The sequence below is a fragment of the Tripterygium wilfordii genome, chromosome 12, assembly GCF_013401445.1.
Source record: "Tripterygium wilfordii isolate XIE 37 chromosome 12, ASM1340144v1, whole genome shotgun sequence".
Classification (NCBI taxonomy): Eukaryota; Viridiplantae; Streptophyta; class Magnoliopsida; order Celastrales; family Celastraceae; genus Tripterygium; species Tripterygium wilfordii.
Window position 1 is genome coordinate 6967802 of NC_052243.1, and position 21438 is coordinate 6989239.

Sequence of the window (21438 nt, forward strand, 5' to 3'; positions counted from 1 at the left end):
AGATTCGCAGTTTCCTGGGATTAGCAGGTTACTATCGGCGTTTTATTGAGGGATTCTCGCGGATTGCAGCACCGATGACACAGTTGACTCGGAAGGATACTCCATTTGTGTGGACAGATGTGTGTGAGCAGGCTTTCCAGGAGTTGAAGACTCGACTCACTTCACCTCCAGTGTTGGTGATACCCGACAGGGGTATTGGTTATCAGGTATATTGTGATGCTTCAGGAGTTGGTTTGGGTTGTGTGTTGATGCAGCAGGAGGGAGTGGTTGAGTATGCTTCACGTTTGTTGAAGCCGCACGAGAGGAATTATCCTGTGCATGATTTGGAGTTGGCTGCAGTAGTGTTCGCACTTAAGCAGTGGAGATATTATCTTTATGGAGAGAGGTTTGAGGTATTCTCGGATCACAGGAGTCTTCGGTACTTGTTTACACAGAGAGATTTAAACCAAAGACAGCGTAGATGGATGGAGTATCTTGAGGACTTTGATTTTACCTTACAATATCATCCAGGCAAGGCCAATGTGGTGGCTGACGCCTTGAGTAGGAGATTGATTGCAGCTCGATTGGCTATTCAGGAGTTTGGGTTAGTGGATACACTTAGTCAGTATCGACTAGATGTGGGGGAGCGTAGAGATGTACTGAGTTTACAGAGTTTGATTGCTCGTCCAACCCTGGTACAGAGGGTGTTGGATGCACAGTTGGGGGATGCATTATTTGATGACATTGAGGATATGGAGGGATGGGTTAGAGGCACTGATGGTGGAGTCAGATTCAGAGACAGATTAGTGGTTCCAGAGGACACTGAGTTACGCGAGGAGATACTTCAGGAGGCACATTACTCCCGATTTGCGATGCATCCTGGTGCTACTAAGATGTATCGAGATTTACGGAGGCAGTATTGGTGGAGTGGCATGAAGAGAGATGTGGCACAGACTGTGACTCGATGTCTTACCTGTCAGCAGGTAAAGGCAGAGCATCGACGACCTGCTGGATTATTGCAATCGCTTCCATTACCTGAATGGAAGTGGGAGCATATCACTATGGATTTTGTGATGGGTTTACCTATGACTCCGCGGAGACATGATGCGGTTTGGGTTGTTGTGGATCGGTTGACAAAGACAGCTCATTTTATGCCTATTTGTCAGACAGATTCGATTGAGTCGTTGACGAGATTATATGTACGAGAGATAGTCCGATTGCATGGGGTACCGTTGAGTATTGTATCTGATCGGGATCCCAGATTTACTTCACGGTTTTGGGGCAGTTTTCAGGATACTCTGGGGACGAAACTGAACTTTGGTACAGCTTTTCATCCGCAGACTGATGGACAGAGTGAGCGGACTATTCAGATTCTAGAGGATATGCTTCGGGCTTGTGCGATAGACTTTCGAGGAGATTGGGAGACTCATATTCCTTTAGTGGAGTTTGTGTACAACAATAGCTATCAGAGTAGTATTCAGATGGCACCGTTTGAGGCATTATATGGGAGACCTTGTAGATCACCGTTGTGTTGGTCAGAAGTTGGAGATAGACCATTATTGGGTCCAGAGATGGTGCAGCAGACTACTGAGGTGGTGACAGTGATTCGACAGCGGCTTCTGACAGCTCAGTCACGTCAGAAGAGTTATGCGGATAGGAGACGTAGACCTCTAGAGTTTCAGGTGGGGGATCATGTTTTTCTGAGGGTTAGTCCTCGTAGAGGAGTACAGCGGTTTGGGAGAGCGGGGAAATTAGCCCCTAGATTTATAGGGCCATTTGAGATTCTGGAAAGGGTGGGGACGGTAGCTTATCGATTAGCATTACCCCCACAATTGTCAGGAGTACATGGGGTATTTCATGTGTCTATGTTACGGAGGTACCATAGGGACCCTTCTCATATATTAGATTGGTCTACATTGGAGATTGGTGAGGACGCTACTTTCGAGACACGTCCTATTAGGATTACGGATAGACAGGAGAGGCGACTACGGTCGAAGACCATACCCTTGGTTAAGGTGATATGGCAACATTATGGAGTGGAGGAGACGACTTGGGAGTTGGAGTCGGATATGCAGACTAGATTTCCGGATTTATTTACTACCTACGTATGATTTAATTTCGGGGACGAAATTTTCTTAAGGGGGGAAGGATGTAATATCCTGGTCTAATTTTACACTATTCATAGTATCTTCTCGTGGTGGTTGAGGTGGAGGGAACCTCTGTGTTGGTGAACCGGTATTTGAAGGAGTAAAAATTAAATTGTGATAAAATTATAAAAATATTTTTAATAAATGGGGAATTTTAAAGGAAAATTTTTAAAGTAAGAATTACTTAAATCGGATTTAAATTTGATTTGTTATGAATTTTTGAAGTTAATTATAACAATTTAGTTAGGGGCGTTTTTGACAGGTGGGTGTTTTTGGTAAGTCAAAGTTATTATAAAAGAAAACTTAAAATCAAAAAAAAATAAAAATTCTTACGCAGTTTCTTCTCTTCTTCCTTTTCTCTCTCCCGTACATCTTTGTTACTATTCATTTTCCGAGTCCGACGACGGTGAGCGACACCACCGGTACCAAAAGAAGCGTATTGATGAGACGAGTATAACCCAACTTGAATCACGTCGATCGGAGTTGTGGTTAGGGAGATATCGGAGTTTGAAGTTCCGATTTCCTCGGATTTCTTTTGGTCGATCCGGCCGATTCCGGCAACGGTTTGACGTGTTTCAGGTACCTATGAGTTTATCTCATCGAGTTCTTCAATTTGATATAAGATTTGACAGGTTTGGGTGGTCGGATCGCCGACGATGGGGTTAAATGGGTTTCCGGCGAGTTGACCGAGTCAGGCCGAGTTGACTCGGTTGACCGGCGAGTTGACTCGGTTGACCGGTGAGTTGACTCGGCTGGGTACTATTTGACCCGATTTGACCCGGTCGGGTACTATTTGACCCGGTTACTGACCCGGTTACTATTTGACTATTGACTTTGACTCGGTTACTATTTATACGTTGACTTTGACCAGTACTATTTGGCCGTTGACCATAGTTGACCGACCGTATTTTTACCGTATTTTCATATATCGTGTTTTTCGGTGTAGACGGTGTTCACGATTGAGATTCGGAGCGGGTTAACTTTTCGAGGTAGGGGTTGCCTGGGACGCGTGCTTGGTTTTAGCACTCTGATTTCCAGGTAGGGGTTTCCATTCTCTTGCATGTGACTTTAGAGTTCCGGTTTTAGGGACTCTGGTGATATTATGGTTTTGTCGGTTTCCAGGGGTGGAAATACGACCTGTTTGCATGTTGATTTATATTCCCTGTTATATATATCATTGTTGGTATGTTTTCTGAGAGTGGGGTGATTGGAGGTGTTGGATGAGGATATGGATGTGGATGTGGATGTGGATTGTGGGCCCATATAGGCGCCCAAATGATCGGATATGGATTTCTGATGGATGATATATATATACATATATAGACCGGATATATACCGGTGGACCGTCTGAGATGGGGTGCATCACAGGGGACGCCCTCTGGTGTAGGCTATGCTATCGGGATACCCGATCCTCATCCAGTTTCGGTGTAGACCTGGATTGAGACACCCTACGGGGATTAGGGTGGGTCCAGGGGTGATGGATTGTTGGAGATTGATGTGGTGATTACAGTGTTGGATAGCCTTATCGGCTACCATTTCACTTGATTGGATTGGTGTATGGATTTCTGGAGACCAGTGTGGGTGGTTCCAGTGTTGCTTGGCCTTATCGGCTATTGTGCTATTTGGTTAACTTACTGATGGATGTATATTTCCTGTATCGCATACTATGCATTTCATTTATGGGTTTATCAGTATTATTTATGGATATTGGCGTTTCCTCTCTACGCCCTACTGAGCTTTGTGGCTCACCCCTCTTCTTTATCCCCTTTCAGGTGAGTTGGATGTAGGTGATGGCGGTCAGCGGCGGGATGCGTGAGCTGGTGTGTAGCCTTGGGCTGACTCTTTAGTGGGTGTGGGGACTTTTGATATTGTATTTTGTATATATTACTGGGTTTGATATCGGGTAGATATATTTTATTATTCCGCTGATGTATTCATACTCTGGTATTTCAAGTGATTTAGGTGGTGGTATGTATGATATTTTGGGTTCAGTACTGGGTATTATACATTGTGGGAGCTAGTATGATTATTATTATTACAATTTATTTTATTGAGTTTAATTGTATGAGTTGGGATCAGGTTCGGGGGACGGGGTGTCCCCTGCCGGTCACGTTCCTGTGGTATAGGTACACTTCGGTATACCTTAGGGGAGAGGGGCGTGACAGTTAAACTCTATTTAGTGTTCTTGGAAGTCTTAACGTGCTAGTTTATCTTTTGGACATTGTTTCGTTAGGTAAAGAAGCCAATAGACCAAGTTAAGTTCAAAATTGCAGGAAACGTGAAAAATTTGTCTATGCATAGAATGAGCATTCCCAAGGCATCAAAATAGACAGTTATACTCTATTTAGTATTTTTAGAAGTCTTAACTTGCTAGTATAGCTTTTGGGCAAAGTTTCGTTAGGTAAAGAAGCCAATAGACCAAGTAATGTTCAAAATTGCACGAAACGTGAAAAACTTGTCCATGCATAGAATTGAGCATTCCTACGGCATGAAATAGACCGTTATACTCTATTTAGTGTTCTTGGAAGTCTTAACGTGCTAGTTTATCTTTTGGACATTGTTTCGTAAGGTAAAGAAGCCAATAGACCAAGTTAAGTTCAAAATTGCATGAAACGTGAAAAACTTAACCACACATAGAATTGAGCAGTCCTAAGGCATCAAAATATACCGTTATACTCTATTGAGTGTTCTTAGAAGTCTTAACATGCTAGTTTAGCTTTTGCACAACATTTCGTTAGGTAGAGAAGCCAATAGAATAAGTTAAGTTCAAAATTACAAGAAACGTGAAAAACTTGTCTATGCATAGAATTGAGCATTCCTAAGGCATCAAAATAGACCGTTGTACTCTATTGAGTGTTCTTTGAAAATTTAACTCGCTAGTTTAGCTTTTGGACAACGTTTCTTTAGGTAAAGAAGCCAATAGACCAAGTTAAGTTCAAAATTGCACGAAACGTGAAAAACTTGTCCATGCATAGAATTGAGCATTCCTAAGGCATCAAATAGACCGTTATACTCTATTTAGTGTTCTTGGAACTCTTAACGTGCTAGTTTATCTTTTGGACATTGTTTTGTTAGGTAAAGAAGCCAATAGACCAAGTTAAGTTAAAAATTGCAAGAAACGTGAAAAACTTGTCTATGCATAGAATTGAGCATTCCCAAGGCATCAAAAGAGACAGTTATACTCTATTTAGTATTTTTTGAAGTCTTAACTTGCTAGTTTAGCTTTTGGGCAACGTTTCGTTAGGTAAATAAGCCACCAGACCAAGTTAAGTTCAAAATTGCACGAAATGTGAAAAACTTGTCCATGCATAGAATTGAGCATTCCTAAGGCATCAAATAGACCGTTATACTCTATTTAGTGTTCTTGGAAGTCTTAACGTGCTAGTTTATCTTTTGGACATTGTCTCGTTAGGTAAAGAAGCCAATAGACCAAGTTAAGTTCAAAATTGCAAGAAACGTGAAAAAGTTGTCTATGCATAGAATTGAGCATTCCCAAGGCATCAAAATATACAGTTATACTCTATTTAGTATTTTTAGAAGTCTTAACTTGGTAGTTTAGCTTTTGGCCAACGTTTCGTTAGGTAAAGAAGCCAATAGACCAAGTTAAGTTCAATATTGCAAGAAACGTGAAAAACTTGTCTATGCTTAGAATTGAGCATTCCCAAGGCATCAAAATAGACAGTTATACTCTATTTAGTGTTTTTCGAAGTCTTAACTTGCTAGTTTAGCTTTTGGGCACCGTTTCATTAGGTAAACAATCCAATAGACCAAGTTAAGTTCAAAATTGCACCAAACGTGAAAAACTTGTCTATGCGTAAAATTGAGAATTCCTCAGGCACCAAAATAGACCATTATACTCTATTTAGTGTTCTTTGAAGTCTTAACTTGCTAGTTTATCTTTTGGACAACGTTTCGTTAGGTAAAGTAGCCAGTAGACGAAGTTAAGTTCAAAATTGCACAAAACGTGAAGAACTTATCGACGCATAGAGTTGAGCTTTCCTAAGGCATCAAAATAGACCGTTATGCTCTATTTAGTGTTCTTTGAAGATTTAACTTGCTAGTTTAGCTTTTGGACAACGTTTCGTCACATAAATAAGCCAATAGACCAAGTTAAGTTCAAAATTGCAAGAAACGTGAAAAACTTGTCTATGCATAGAATTGAGCATTCCTAAGGCATCAAAATGGACCGTGATACTCTATTCAGTGTTCTTTGAAGTCTTAACTTGCTAGTTTACCTTTTGGACATTGTTTCGTTAGGTAAAGAAGCTAATAGACCAAGTTAAGTTCAAAATTGCACGAAACGTGAAAAACTTGTCCATGCATAGAATTGAGCATTCCTAAGGCATCAAATAGACCTTTATACTCTATTTAGTGTTCTTGGAAGTCTTAACGTGCTAGTTAATCTTTTGGACATTGTTTCGTTAGGTAAAGAAGCCAATAGACCAAGTTAAGTTCAAAATTGCATGAAACGTGAAAAACTTATCCACGCATAGAATTGAGCAGTCCTAAGGCATCAAAATAGACCGTTATACTCTCTTGAGTGTTCTTAGAAGTCTTAACATGCTAGTTTAGCTTTTGCACAACATTTCGTTAGGTAGAGAAGCCAATAGACTAAGTTAAGTTCAAAATTACAAGAAACGTCAAAAACTTGCCTATGCATAGAATTGAGCAATCCTAAGGCATCAAAATAGACCGTTATACTCTATTGAGTGTTCTTAGAAAATTTAACTCGCTAGTTTAGCTTTTGGACAACGTTTCGTTAGGTAAAGAAGCCAATAGACCAAGTTAAGTTCAAAGTTGCACAAAACGTGAAAAACTTGTCCATGCATAGAATTGAGCATTCCTAAGGCATCAAATAGACCGTTATACTCTATTTAGTGTTCTTGGAACTCTTAACGTGCTAGTTTATCTTTTGGACATTGTTTTGTTAGCTAAAGAAGCCAATAGACCAAGTTAAGTTAAAAATTGCAAGAAACGTCAAAAACTTGTCTATGCATAGAATTGAGCATTCCCAAGGCATCAAAAGAGACAGTTATACTCGATTTAGTATTTTTAGAAGTCTTAACTTGCTAGTTTAGCTTTTGGGCAACGTTTCGTTAGGTAAACAAGCCAGTAGACCAAGTTAACTTCAAAATTGCACGAAACATGAAAAACTTGTCCATGCATAGAATTGAGCATTCCTAGGGCATCAAAATGGACCATTATACTCTAGTAAGTGTTCTTAGAAGTCTTAACTTGCTAGCTTATCTTTTGGGCAACGGTTTGTTAGGTAAAGAAGCAAATAGACCAAGTTAAGTTCAAAATTGCACGAAACTTGAAAAACTTGTCGATGCATAGAATTGAGCATTCCTAAGGCATCAAAATAGACCTTTATACTCTATTCACTGTTCTTGGAAGTCTTAACTTGCTAGTTTAGCTTTTGGGCAACGTTTCGCTAGGTAAAGAAGCCGATAGATCAAGTTAAGTTCAAAATTGCACGAAACGTGAAAAACTTGTCCATGCATGGAATTGAGAATTCCTAAGTCAACAAAATAGACCGTTATACTCTATTTAGTGTTCTTGGAAGTCTTAACGTGCTAGTTTATCTTTTGGACATTGTTTCGTTAGGTAAAGAAGCCAATAGACCAAGTTAAGTTCAAAATTGCAGGAAACGTGAAAAATTTGTCTATGCATAGAATGAGCATTCCCAAGGCATGAAAATAGACAGTTATACTCTATTTAGTATTTTTAGAAGTCTTAACTTGCTAGTTTAGCTTTTGGGCAAAGTTTCGTTAGGTAAAGAAGCCAATAGACCAAGTTAAGTTCAAAATTGCACGAAACGTGAAAAACTTGTCCATGCATAGAATTGAGCATTCCTAAGGCATCAAATAGACCGTTATACTCTATTTAGTGTTCTTGGAAGTCTTAACGTGCTAGTTTATCTTTTGGACATTGTTTCGTTAGGTAAAGAAGCCAATAGACCAAGTTAAGTTCAAAATTGCATGAAACGTGAAAAACTTATCCACGCATAGAATTGAGCAGTCCTAAGGCATCAAAATAGAACGTTATACTCTATTAAGTGTTCTTAGAAGTCTTGACATGCTAGTTTAGCTTTTGCACAACATTTCGTTAGGTAGAGAAGCCAATAGACTAAGTTAAGTTGAAAATTACAAGAAACGTGAAAAACTTGTCTATGCATAGAATTGAGCATTCCTAAGGCATCAAAATAGACCGTTATACTCTATTGAGTGTTCTTAGAAAATTTAACTCGCTAGTTTAGCTTTTGGACAACGTTTCGTTAGGTAAGGAAGCCAATAGACCAAGTTAAGTTCAAAATTGCACGAAACGTGAAAAACTTGTCCATGCATAGAATTGAGCATTCCTAAGGCATCAAATAGACCGTTATACTCTATTTAGTGTTCTTGGAAGTCTTAACGTGCTAGTTTATCTTTTGGACATTGTTTCGTTAGGTAAAGAAGCCAATAGACCAACTTAAGTTCAAAATTGCAAGAAACGTGAAAAATTTGTCTATGCATAGAATGAGCATTCCCAAGGCATCAACATAGACAGTTTTACTCTATTTAGTATTTTTAGAAGTCTTAACTTGCTAGTTTAGCTTTTGGGCAACGTTTCGTTAGGTAAAGAAGCCAATAGACCAAGTTAACTTCAAAATTGCACGAAACGTGAAAAACTTGTCCATGCATAGAATTGAGCATTCCTAAGGCATGAAATAGACTGTTATACTCTATTTAGTGTTCTTGGAAGTCTTAACGTGCTAGTTTATCTTTTGGACATTGTTTCGTTAGGTAAAGAAGCCAATAGACCAAGTTAAGTTCAAAATTGCATGAAACGTGAAAAACTTATCCACGCATAGAATTGAGCAGTCCTAAGGCATCAAAATAGACCATTATACTCTATTGAGTGTTCTTAGAAGTCTTAACATGCTAGTTTAGCTTTTGCAGAACAAGTCGTTAGGTAAAGAAGCCAATAGACTATGTTAAGTTCAAAATTGCAAGAAACGTGAAAAACTTGTCTATGCATGGAATTGAGCATTCCTAAGGCATCAAAAGGGACCGTTATACTCTATTTAGTATTCATGGAAGTCTTAACGTGCTAGTTTATCTTTTGGACATTGTTTCGTTAGGTAAAGAAGCCAATAAACCAAGTTAAGTTCAAAATTGCATGAAACGTGAAAAACTTATCCACGCATAGAATTGAGCAGTCCTAAGGCATCAAAATAGACCATTATACTCTATTGAGTGTTCTTAGAAAATTTAACTCGCTAGTTTAGCTTTTGGACAACGTTTCGTTTGGTAAAGAAGCCAATTGACCAAGATAAGTTCAAAATTGCACGAAACGTGAAAAACTTGTCCATGCATAGAATTGAGCATTCCTAAGGCATCAAAATAGACCGTTATACTCTATTTAGTGTTCTTAGAAGTCTTAACATGCTAGTTCAGCTTTTGCACAACATTTCGTTAGGTAAAGAAGCCAATAGACTAAGTTAAGTTCAAAATTGCAAGAAACTTGAAAAACTTGTCTATGCATAGAATTGAGCATTCCTAAGGCATCAAAAGGGACCGTTATACTCTATTTAGTATTCATGGAAGTCTTAACGTGCTAGTTTATCTTTTGGACATTGTTTCGTTAGGTAAAGAAGCCAATAAACCAAGTTAAGTTCAAAATTGCATGAAACGTGAAAAACTTATCCACACATAGAATTGAGCAGTCCTAAGGCATCAAAATAGACCATTATACTCTATTGAGTGTTCTTAGAAAATTTAACTCGCTAGTTTAGCTTTTGGACAACGTTTCGTTTGGTAAAGAAGCCAATTGACCAAGATAAGTTCAAAATTGCACGAAACGTGAAAAACTTGTCCATGCATAGAATTGAGCATTCCTAAGGCATCAAAATAGACCGTTATACTCTATTTAGTGTTCTTAGAAGTCTTAACATGCTAGTTTAGCTTTTGCACAACATTTCGTTAGGTAAAGAAGCCAATAGACTAAGTTAAGTTCAAAATTGCAAGAAACTTGAAAAACTTGTTTATGCATAGAATTGAGCATTCCTAAGGCATCAAAATGGACCGTTATACTCTATTTAGTGTTCATGGAAGTCTTAACGTGCTAGTTTATCTTTTGGACATTGTTTCGTTAGGTAAAGAAGCCAATAGACCAAGTTAAGTTCAAAATTGCATGAAACGTGAAAAACTTATCCACGCATAGAATTGAGCAGTCCTAAGGCATAAAAATAGACCGTTATACTCTATTGAGTGTTATTAGAAAATTTAACTTGCTAGTTAAGCTTTTGGGCAACGTTTCGCTAGGTAAAGAAGCCGATAGATCAAGTTATGTTCAAAATTGCACGAAACGTGAAAAACTTGTCCATGCATGGAATTGAGAATTCCTAAGTCAACAAAATAGACCGTTAAACTCTATTTAGTGTTCTTGGAAGTCTTAACGTGCTAGTTTATCTTTTGGACATTGTTTCGTTAGGTAAAGAAGCCAATAGACCAAGTTAAGTTCAAAATTGCAGGAAACGTGAAAAATTTGTCTATGCATAGAATGAGCATTCCCAAGGCATCAAAATAGACAGTTATACTCTATTTAGTATTTTTAGAAGTCTTAACTTGCTAGTATAGCTTTTGGGCAAAGTTTCGTTAGGTAAAGAAGCCAATAGACCAAGTAATGTTCAAAATTGCACGAAACGTGAAAAACTTGTCCATGCATAGAATTGAGCATTCCTAAGGCATGAAATAGACCGTTATACTCTATTTAGTGTTCTTGGAAGTCTTAACGTGCTAGTTTATCTTTTGGACATTGTTTCGTAAGGTAAAGAAGCCAATAGACCAAGTTAAGTTCAAAATTGCATGAAACGTGAAAAACTTAACCACGCATAGAATTGAGCAGTCCTAAGGCATCAAAATATACCGTTATACTCTATTGAGTGTTCTTAGAAGTCTTAACATGCTAGTTTAGCTTTTGTACAACATTTCGTTAGGTAGAGAAGCCAATAGAATAAGTTAAGTTCAAAATTACAAGAAACGTGAAAAACTTGTCTATGCATAGAATTGAGCATTCCTAAGGCATCAAAATAGACCGTTGTACTCTATTGAGTGTTCTTTGAAAATTTAACTCGCTAGTTTAGCTTTTGGACAACGTTTCTTTAGGTAAAGAAGCCAATAGACCAAGTTAAGTTCAAAATTGCACGAAACGTGAAAAACTTGTCCATGCATAGAATTGAGCATTCCTAAGGCATCAAATAGACCGTTATACTCTATTTAGTGTTCTTGGAACTCTTAACGTGCTAGTTTATCTTTTGGACATTGTTTTGTTAGGTAAAGAAGCCAATAGACCAAGTTAAGTTAAAAATTGCAAGAAACGTGAAAAACTTGTCTATGCATAGAATTGAGCATTCCCAAGGCATCAAAAGAGACAGTTATACTCTATTTAGTATTTTTTGAAGTCTTAACTTGCTAGTTTAGCTTTTAGGCAACGTTTCGTTAGGTAAATAAGCCACCAGACCAAGTTAAGTTCAAAATTGCACGAAACGTGAAAAACTTGTCCATGCATAGAATTGAGCATTCCTAAGGCATCAAATAGACCGTTATACTCTATTTAGTGTTCTTGGAAGTCTTAACGTGCTAGTTTATCTTTTGGACATTGTTTCGTTAGGTAAAGAAGCCAATAGACCAAGTTAAGTTCAAAATTGCAAGAAACGTGAAAAAGTTGTCTATGCATAGAATTGAGCATTCCCAAGGCATCAAAATAGACAGTTATACTCTATTTAGTATTTTTAGAAGTCTTAACTTGGTAGTTTAGCTTTTGGCCAACGTTTCGTTAGGTAAAGAAGCCAATAGACCAAGTTAAGTTCAATATTGCAAGAAACGTGAAAAACTTGTCTATGCTTAGAATTGAGCATTCCCAAGGCATCAAAATAGACAGTTATACTCTATTTAGTGTTTTTCGAAGTCTTAACTTGCTAGTTTAGCTTTTGGGCACCGTTTCATTAGGTAAACAATCCAATAGACCAAGTTAAGTTCAAAATTGCACCAAACGTTAAAAACTTGTCTATGCGTAAAATTGAGAATTCCTCAGGCACCAAAATAGACCATTATACTCTATTTAGTGTTCTTTGAAGTCTTAACTTGCTAGTTTATCTTTTGGACAACGTTTCGTTAGGTAAAGTAGCCAGTAGACGAAGTTAAGTTCAAAATTGCACAAAACGTGAAGAACTTATCGACGCATAGAGTTGAACATTCCTAAGGCATCAAAATAGACCGTTATGCTCTATTTAGTGTTCTTTGAAGATTTAACTTGCTAGTTTAGCTTTTGGACAACGTTTCGTCACATAAATAAGCCAATAGACCAAGTTAAGTTCAAAATTGCAAGAAACGTGAAAAACTTGTCTATGCATAGAATTGAGCATTCCTAAGGCATCAAAATGGACCGTGATACTCTATTCAGTGTTCTTTGAAGTCTTAACTTGCTAGTTTACCTTTTGGACATTGTTTCGTTAGGTAAAGAAGCTAATAGACCAAGTTAAGTTCAAAATTGCACGAAACGTGAAAAACTTGTCCATGCATAGAATTGAGCATTCCTAAGGCATCAAATAGACCTTTATACTCTATTTAGTGTTCTTGGAAGTCTTAACGTGCTAGTTAATCTTTTGGACATTGTTTCGTTAGGTAAAGAAGCCAATAGACCAAGTTAAGTTCAAAATTGCATGAAACGTGAAAAACTTATCCACGCATAGAATTGAGCAGTCCTAAGGCATCAAAATAGACCGTTATACTCTCTTGAGTGTTCTTAGAAGTCTTAACATGCTAGTTTAGCTTTTGCACAACATTTCGTTAGGTAGAGAAGCCAATAGACTAAGTTAAGTTCAAAATTACAAGAAACGTCAAAAACTTGTCTATGCATAGAATTGAGCAATCCTAAGGCATCAAAATAGACCGTTATACTCTATTGAGTGTTCTTAGAAAATTTAACTCGCTAGTTTAGCTTTTGGACAACGTTTCGTTAGGTAAAGAAGCCAATAGACCAAGTTAAGTTCAAAGTTGCACGAAACGTGAAAAACTTGTCCATGCATAGAATTGAGCATTCCTAAGGCATCAAATAGACCGTTATACTCTATTTAGTTTTATTGGAACTCTTAACGTGCTAGTTTATCTTTTGGACATTGTTTTGTTAGCTAAAGAAGCCAATAGACCAAGTTAAGTTAAAAATTGCAAGAAACGTCAAAAACTTGTCTATGCATAGAATTGAGCATTCCCAAGGCATCAAAAGAGACAGTTATACTCTATTTAGTATTTTTAGAAGTCTTAACTTGCTAGTTTAGCTTTTGGGCAACGTTTCGTTAGGTAAACAAGCCAGTAGACCAAGTTAACTTCAAAATTGCACGAAACATGAAAAACTTGTCCATGCATAGAATTGAGCATTCCTAAGGCATCAAAATGGACCGTTATACTCTAGTAAGTGTTCTTAGAAGTCTTAACTTGCTAGCTTATCTTTTGGGCAACGTTTTGTTAGGTAAAGAAGCAAATAGACCAAGTTAAGTTCAAAATTGCACGAAACTTGAAAAACTTGTCGATGCATAGAATTGAGCATTCCTAAGGCATCAAAATAGACCTTTATACTCTATTTACTGTTCTTGGAAGTCTTAACTTGCTAGTTTAGCTTTTGGGCAACGTTTCGCTAGGTAAAGAAGCCGATAGATCAAGTTAAGTTCAAAATTGCACGAAACGTGAAAAACTTGTCCATGCATGGAATTGAGAATTCCTAAGTCAACAAAATAGACCGTTACACTCTATTTAGTGTTCTTGGAAGTCTTAACGTGCTAGTTTATCTTTTGGACATTGTTTCGTTAGGTAAAGAAGCCAATAGACCAAGTTAAGTTCAAAATTGCAGGAAACGTGAAAAATTTGTCTATGCATAGAATGAGCATTCCCAAGGCATGAAAATAGACAGTTATACTCTATTTAGTATTTTTAGAATTCTTAACTTGCTAGTTTAGCTTTTGGGCAAAGTTTCGTTAGGTAAAGAAGCCAATAGACCAAGTTAAGTTCAAAATTGCACGAAACGTGAAAAACTTGTCCATGCATAGAATTGAGCATTCCTATGGCATGAAATAGACCGTTATACTCTATTTAGTGTTCTTGGAAGTCTTAACGTGCTAGTTTATCTTTTGGACATTGTTTCGTTAGGTAAAGAAGCCAATAGACCAAGTTAAGTTCAAAATTGCATGAAACGTGAAAAACTTATCCACGCATAGAATTGAGCAGTCCTAAGGCATCAAAATAGAACGTTATACTCTATTGAGTGTTCTTTGAAGTCTTGACATGCTAGTTTAGCTTTTGCACAACATTTCGTTAGGTAGAGAAGCCAATAGACTAAGTTAAGTTCAAAATTACAAGAAACGTGAAAAACTTGTCTATGCATAGAATTGAGCATTCCTAAGGCATCAAAATAGACCGTTATACTCTATTGAGTGTTCTTAGAAAATTTTGACTCGCTAGTTTAGCTTTTGGACAACGTTTCGTTAGGTAAAGAAGCCAATAGACCAAGTTAAGTTCAAAATTGCAGGAAACGTGAAAAATTTGTCTATGCATAGAATGAGCATTCCCAAGGCATCAAAATAGACCTTTATACTCTATTTACTGTTCTTGGAAGTCTTAACTTGCTAGTTTATCTTTTGGACATTGTTTCGTTAGGTAAAGAAGCCAATAGACCAAGTTAAGTTCAAAATTGCACGAAACGTGAAAAACTTGTCCATGCATAGAATTGAGCATTCCTAAGGCATGAAATAGACCGTTATACTCTATTTAGTGTTCTTGGAAGTCTTAACGTGCTAGTTTATCTTTTGGACATTGTTTCGTTAGGTAAAGAAGCCAATAGACCAAGTTAAGTTCAAAATTGCATGAAACGTGAAAAACTTATCCACGCATAGAATTGAGCAGTCCTAAGGCATCAAAATAGAACGTTATACTCTATTAAGTGTTCTTAGAAGTCTTGACATGCTAGTTTAGCTTTTGCACAACATTTCGTTAGTAGAGAAGCCAATAGACTAAGTTAAGTTGAAAATTACAAGAAACGTGAAAAACTCGTCTATGCATAGAATTGAGCATTCCTAAGGCATCAAAATAGACCGTTATACTCTATTGAGTGTTCTTAGAAAATTTAACTCGCTAGTTTAGCTTTTGGACAACGTTTCGTTAGGTAAAGAAGCCAATAGACCAAGTTAAGTTCAAAATTGCACGAAACGTGAAAAACTTGTCCATGCATAGAATTGAGCATTTCTAAGGCATCAAATAGACCGTTATACTCTATTTAGTGTTCTTTGAACTCTTAACGTGCTAGTTTATCTTTTGGACATTGTTTTGTTAGGTAAAGAAGCCAATAGACCAAGTGAAGTTAAAAATTGCAAGAAACGTGAAAAACTTGTCTATGCATAGAATTGAGCATTCCCAAGGCATCAAAAGAGACAGTTATACTCTATTTAGTATTTTTAGAAGTCTTAACTTGCTAGTTTAGCTTTTGGGCAACGTTTCGTTATGTAAAGAAGCCAACAGACCAAGTTAAGTTCAAAATTGCACGGAACGTGAAAAACTTGTCCATGCATAGAATTGAGCATTCCTAGGGCATCAAATAGACCGTTATACTCTATTTAGTGTTCTTGGAAGTCTTAACGTGCTAGTTTATCTTTTGGACATTGTTTCGTTAGGTAAAGAAGCCAATAGACCAAGTTAAGTTCAAAATTGCAAGAAACGTGAAAAAGTTGTCTATGCATAGAATGAGCATTCCCAAGGCATCAAAATAGACCTTTATACTCTATTTACTGTTCTTGGAAGTCTTAACTTGCTAGTTTAGCTTTTGGGCAAAGTTTCGTTAGGTAAAGAAGCCAATAGACCAAGTTAAGTTCAAAATTGCACGAAACGTGAAAAACTTGTCCATGCATAGAATTGAGCATTCCTAAGGCATGAAATAGACCGTTATACTCTATTTAGTGTTCTTGGAAGTCTTAACGTGCTAGTTTATCTTTTGGACATTGTTTCGTTAGGTAAAGAAGCCAATAGACCAAGTTAAGTTCAAAATTGCATGAAACGTGAAAAACTTATCCACGCATAGAATTGAGCAGTCCTAAGGCATCAAAATAGAACGTTATACTCTATTAAGTGTTCTTAGAAGTCTTGACATGCTAGTTTAGCTTTTGCACAACATTTCGTTAGGTAGAGAAGCCAATAGACTAAGTTAAGTTGAAAATTACAAGAAACGTGAAAAACTTGTCTATGCATAGAATTGAGCATTCCTAAGGCATCAAAATAGACCGTTATACTCTATTGAGTGTTCTTAGAAAATTTAACTCGCTAGTTTAGCTTTTGGACAACGTTTCGTTAGGTAAAGAAGCCAATAGACCAAGTTAAGTTCAAAATTGCACGAAACGTGAAAAACTTGTCCATGCATAGAATTGAGCATTTCTAAGGCATTAAATAGACCGTTATACTCTATTTAGTGTTCTTTGAACTCTTAGCGTGCTAGTTTATCTTTTGGACATTGTTTTGTTAGGTAAAGAAGCCAATAGACCAAGTGAAGTTAAAAATTGCAAGAAACGTGAAAAACTTGTCTATGCATAGAATTGAGCATTCCCAAGGCATCAAAAGAGACAGTTATACTCTATTTAGTATTTTTAGAAGTCTTAACTTGCTAGTTTAGCTTTTGGGCAACGTTTCGTTATGTAAAGAAGCCAACAGACCAAGTTAAGTTCAAAATTGCACGGAACGTGAAAAACTAGTCCATGCATAGAATTGAGCATTCCTAGGGCATCAAATAGACCGTTATACTCTATTTAGTGTTCTTGGAAGTCCTAACGTGCTAGTTTATCTTTTGGACATTGTTTCGTTAGGTAAAGAAGCCAATAGACCAAGTTAAGTTCAAAATTGCAAGAAACGTGAAAAAGTTGTCTATGCATAGAATGAGCATTCCCAAGGCATCAAAATAGACCTTTATACTCTATTTACTGTTCTTGGAAGTCTTAACTTGCTAGTTTAGCTTTTGGGCAAAGTTTCGTTAGGTAAAGAAGCCAATAGACCAAGTTAAGTTCAAAATTGCACGAAACGTGAAAAACTTGTCCATGCATAGAATTGAGCATTCCTAAGGCATGAAATAGACCGTTATACTCTATTTAGTGTTCTTGGAAGTCTTAACGTGCTAGTTTATCTTTTGGACATTGTTTCGTTAGGTAAAGAAGCCAATAGACCAAGTTAAGTTCAAAATTGCATGAAACGTGAAAAACTTATCCACGCATAGAATTGAGCAGTCCTAAGGCATCAAAATAGAACGTTATACTCTATTAAGTGTTCTTAGAAGTCTTGACATGCTAGTTTAGCTTTTGCACAACATTTCGTTAGGTAGAGAAGCCAATAGACTAAGTTAAGTTCAAAATTACAAGAAACGTGAAAAACTTGTCTATGCATAGAATTGAGCATTCCTAAGGCATCAAAATAGACCGTTATACTCTATTGAGTGTTCTTAGAAAATTTAACTCGCTAGTTTAGCTTTTGGACAACGTTTCGTTAGGTAAAGAAGCCAATAGACCAAGTTAAGTTCAAAATTGCACGAAACGTGAAAAACTTGTCCATGCATAGAATTGAGCATTTCTAAGGCATCAAATAGACCGTTATACTCTATTTAGTGTTCTTTGAACTCTTAACGTGCTAGTTTATCTTTTGGACATTGTTTTGTTAGGTAAAGAAGCCAATAGACCAAGTGAAGTTAAAAATTGCAAGAAACGTGAAAAACTTGTCTATGCATAGAATTGAGCATTCCCAAGGCATCAAAAGAGACAGTTATACTCTATTTAGTATTTTTAGAAGTCTTAACTTGCTAGTTTAGCTTTTGGGCAACGTTTCGTTATGTAAAGAAGCCAACAGACCAAGTTAAGTTCAAAATTGCACGGAACGTGAAAAACTAGTCCATGCATAGAATTGAGCATTCCTAGGGCATCAAATAGACCGTTATACTCTATTTAGTGTTCTTGGAAGTCTTAACGTGCTAGTTTATCTTTTGGACATTGTTTCGTTAGGTAAAGAAGCCAATAGACCAAGTTAAGTTCAAAATTGCAAGAAACGTGAAAAAGTTGTCTATGCATAGAATGAGCATTCCCAAGGCATCAAAATAGACCTTTATACTCTATTTACTGTTCTTGGAAGTCTTAACTTGCTAGTTTAGCCTTTGGGCAAAGTTTCGTTAGGTAAAGAAGCCAATAGACCAAGTTAAGTTCAAAATTGCACGAAACGTGAAAACTTGTCCATGCATAGAATTGAGCATTCCTAAGGCATGAAATAGACCGTTATACTCTATTTAGTGTTCTTGGAATTCTTAACGTGCTAGTTTATCTTTTGGACATTGTTTCGTTAGGTAAAGAAGCCAATAGACCAAGTTAAGTTCAAAATTGCATGAAACGTGAAAAACTTATCCACGCATAGAATTGAGCAGTCCTAAGGCATCAAAATAGAACGTTATACTCTATTAAGTGTTCTTAGAAGTCTTGACATGCTAGTTTAGCTTTTGCACAACATTTCGTTAGGTAGAGAAGCCAATAGACTAAGTTAAGTTCAAAATTACAAGAAACGTGAAAAACTTGTCTATGCATAGAATTGAGCATTCCTAAGGCATCAAAATAGACCGTTATACTCTATTGAGTGTTCTTAGAAAATTTAACACGCTAGTTTAGCTTTTGGACAACGTTTCGTTAGGTAAAGAAGCCAATAGACCAAGTTAAGTTCAAAATTGCACGAAACGTGAAAAACTTGTCCATGCATAGAATTGAGCATTTCTAAGGCATCAAATAGACCGTTATACTCTATTTAGTGTTCTTTGAACTCTTAACGTGCTAGTTTATCTTTTGGACATTGTTTTGTTAGGTAAAGAAGCCAATAGACCAAGTGAAGTTAAAAATTGCAAGAAACGTGAAAAACTTGTCTATGCATAGAATTGAGCATTCCCAAGGCATCAAAAGAGACAGTTATACTCTATTTAGTATTTTTAGAAGTCTTAACTTGCTAGTTTAGCTTTTGGGCAACGTTTCGTTATGTAAAGAAGCCAACAGACCAAGTTAAGTTCAAAATTGCACGGAACGTGAAAAACTTGTCCATGCATAGAATTGAGCATTCCTAGGGCATCAAATAGACCGTTATACTCTATTTAGTGTTCTTGGAAGTCTTAACGTGCTAGTTTATCTTTTGGACATTGTTTCGTTAGGTAAAGAAGCCAATAGACCAAGTTAAGTTCAAAATTGCAAGAAACGTGAAAAAGTTGTCTATGCATAGAATTGAGCATTCCCAAGGCATCAAAATAGACAGTTATACTCTATTTAGTATTTTTAGAAGTCTTAACTTGGTAGTTTAGCTTTTGGCCAACATTCCTTAGGTAAAGAAGCCAATAGACCAATTTAAGTTCAATATTGCAAGAAACGTGGAAAACTTGTCTATGCATAGAATTGAGCATTCCCAAGGGATCAAAATAGACAGTTATACTCTATTTAGTGTTTTTCGAAGTCTTAACTTGCTAGTTTAGCTTTTGGGCACCGTTTCATTAAGTAAAGAAGCCAATAGACCAAGTTAAGTTCAAAATTGCACGAAACGTGAAAAACTTGTCTATGCATAAAATTGAGAATTCCTCAGGCACCAAAATAGACCATTATACTCTATTTATTGTTCTTAGAAGTCTTAACTTGCTAGTTTATCTTTTGGACAACGTTTCGTTAGGTAAAGTAGCCAGTAGACAAAGTTAAGTTCAAAATTGCACAAAACGTGAAGAACTTATCCACACATAGAGTTCAGCATTCCTAAGGCATCAAAATAGACCGTTATGCTCTATTTAGTGTTCTTAGAAGATTTAACTTGCTAGTTTAGCTTTTGGACAAAGTTTCGTCACATAAAGAAGCCAATAGACCAAGTTAAGTTCAAAATTGCAAGAAACGTGAAAAACTTGTCTATGCATAGAATTGAGCATTCCTAAGGCATCAAAATGTACCGTTATACTCTATTCAGTGTTCTTTGAAGTCTTAACTTGCTAGTTTACCTTTTGGACATTGTTTCGTTAGGTAAAGAAGCCAATAGACCAAGTTAAGTTCAAAATTGCACGAAACGTGAAAAACTTGTCCATGCATAGAATTGAGCATTCCTAAGGCATCAAAATAGACCTTTATACTCTATTTAGTGTTCTTGGAAGTCTTAACTTGCTAGTTTAGCTTTTGGGCAACATTTCGTTAGGTAAAGAAGCCAATAGACCAGGTTAAGTTCAAAATTACACGAAACGTGAAAAACTTGTCCATGCATAGAATTGAGCATTCCTAAGGCATCAAATAGACCGTTATACTCTATTTAGTGTTCTTGGAAGTCTTAACGTGCTAGTTTATCTTTTGGACATTGTTTCGTTAGGTAAAGAAGCCAATAGACCAAGTTAAGTTCAAAATTGCAAGAAACGTGAAAAAGTTGTCTATGCATAGAATTGAGCATTCCCAAGGCATCAAAAGAGACAGTTATACTCTATTTAGTATTTTTAGAAGTCTTAACTTGCTAGTTTAGCTTTTGGGCAACGTTTCGTTATGTAAAGAAGCCAACAGACCAAGTTAAGTTCAAAATTGCACGGAACGTGAAAAACTAGTCCATGCATAGAATTGAGCATTCCTAGGGCATCAAATAGACCGTTATACTCTATTTAGTGTTCTTGGAAGTCTTAACGTGCTAGTTTATCTTTTGGACATTGTTTCGTTAGGTAAAGAAGCCAATAGACCAAGTTAAGTTCAAAATTGCAAGAAACGTGAAAAAGTTGTCTATGCATAGAATTGAGCATTCCCAAGGCATCAAAATAGACAGTTATACTCTATTTAGTATTTTTAGAAGTCTTAACTTGGTAGTTTAGCTTTTGGCCAACGTTCCTTAGGTAAAGAAGCCAATAGACCAAGTTAAGTTCAATATTGCAAGAAACGTGGAAAACTTGTCTATGCATAGAATTGAGCATTCCCAAGGGATCAAAATAGACAGTTATACTCTATTTAGTGTTTTTCGAAGTCTTAACTTGCTAGTTTAGCTTTTGGGCACCGTTTCATTAAGTAAAGAAGCCAATAGACCAAGTTAAGTTCAAAATTGCACGAAACGTGAAAAACTTGTCTATGCATAAAATTGAGAATTCCTCAGGCACCAAAATAGACCATTATACTCTATTTATTGTTCTTAGAAGTCTTAACTTGCTAGTTTATCTTTTGGACAACGTTTCGTTAGGTAAAGTAGCCAGTAGACAAAGTTAAGTTCAAAATTGCACAAAACGTGAA